We start from the raw sequence: 1,749 nt of genomic DNA on the forward strand, positions 1-1,749 counted from the left end.
GGAGAAATAGCTTAAAACGTGGACTTTTTGGGTTGGATAAAGACCTAAAGTATTGACTTCTCATGATTTATCTGTGTCAGTAAGTTATTCTTGCTCAACCCCTAGGTAGGTGTTTCTCTTTCTAATTTGCTTATGATTTGATAAATCGTGTCTCTTCTGAAGGTTGTAGGAACTCCCAGTTACATGTGCCCTGAACTTATTGCTGATATTCCGTATGGCTCCAAGTCTGACATATGTTTGCTAGGCAAGCATTCCTATCTAACATTCAGTTGCATGTCTTGCTCGCTTGTTCTCTTGGCTAAAATTCTGCAATTTTCTGGCTGCTTCATCTATGAGATTACTTCGCTGAAGCATGCATTCAAAGTATTTGGAAGTAGCTATGTTGACATGCTCTTTAAGTTAGAGCTCCTTCTTTCCAGCAAAAATATAAAAGAAAAAAAATACAGCTCCTTTCATCAAAAGTTGCATCTTAGATGATGTTTTTCCTAACAGAATATGTAGACACTGGTAAACAAGATAAACGAGTCTGTTGCCGCTCCTCACGCCACCCACCGGCCACCACCTCATCATGATGCCAGGTGAGGACATCGACCAAGTGCAGCGGCGGAGCCAGACGAGACAACTCAATGTGTTGGGGTTTAGCAAGGTGCGTACATTAACTAATTAAAAAAAGATTGTAATAAACTCTGATCCTACTGTCGAAACTACTTCCACTGAAAGAGATATATCGTGGGGCGAAACATTAAACTGGAATTAATTACCTTCGATGGTTGCATAATTTCTTAAGAGCAGTAATATATGCCAAAACTTTAGTACTCTTTGCTTCTTCAGATATCAAGCGCTTAACCTGACAGGGTTAACCACAGACTCCTGTAAATATAACTCTGACTACCTTACATGTGCCTACTGAATATTGCTTGAAACTCAGAACGGTACAGAATTTCCTTACATTTTTGGAGTGTGTGAAGTGGTTGTACAGTGTCATCTGTAAGGGAGTCAGCTTGCAGCACACTACTTCAACAATCTATACATAAGCAGGGTTAAGTAATGTAGATGAGGCACAATTATATAATGTAAAAAGAAGGAAGAATCACTATAAAAGACAAAATGGATAGCAGGTACACAATTCTTTGTGTGTTTTCTGATAGTGTGATGAACATATCTGGCCAAATACACACCGGACAGGACATACCTTTGGTGGCAAGTGATTGGACAGCAGGGCATTCGTTCGTCTCAATATAAACTGAATATCATTGAGAAGCCATCAGAAGAATTCAGAAGGTAATTAAGCTACAGCCCATAAAATTGGAAGAAAATGCATCCAAACAATTCTAGAGGAGATTATCATAACATAAATGTGGACAATAAAGTTGTAAAAAATTATGTAGTGCAGAGTGCAGACAACCTTCTTCAGAGGAAAAGGGCTTGCCTGATTTACTTTTGCACTAAGCTCTCCAGATCTCTCGGATTCCAACTTCTTTTCTTCTGCAGTTGCTATGGGTTCTCTTCCACTGCCATTCACCGGCAAGGAGTCACAAAAACTCAGCGAGGAGTCACAATGGGTTGCTGCGTGGAGGCATCCAACTGCCATTCACCGGCAAGGAGTCACAAAAACTCAACGAGGGAGGGGTTTGCGTGGTATGTCACCTTAGTGAGGATGCTGCTGCAGACGAGAAAAATACGCACCCATGCTGTTCCTCCTCCAGCGCGGGTCCTCACCCTCCTCCACCGCGGTGGAGACCATCGTTC

At 41.5% G+C, this 1,749-nt stretch overlaps 1 long non-coding RNA gene across 1 annotated transcript; it reads right to left on the bottom strand.

The window, feature by feature from the left end:
* Positions 1-511: 511 nt before the first annotated feature.
* LOC119347921 lies at positions 512-1,229 on the bottom strand. The gene is made up of 3 exons (XR_005168593.1): positions 1,193-1,229; positions 950-1,024; positions 512-847 (listed from the first exon to the last, which is right to left on the bottom strand). It is a non-coding gene; the product is annotated as an uncharacterized LOC119347921 (long non-coding RNA).
* Positions 1,230-1,749: the final 520 nt, after the last annotated feature.

This window comes from Triticum dicoccoides, unplaced genomic scaffold, assembly GCF_002162155.2.
Source record: "Triticum dicoccoides isolate Atlit2015 ecotype Zavitan unplaced genomic scaffold, WEW_v2.0 scaffold79611, whole genome shotgun sequence".
Classification (NCBI taxonomy): Eukaryota; Viridiplantae; Streptophyta; class Magnoliopsida; order Poales; family Poaceae; genus Triticum; species Triticum dicoccoides.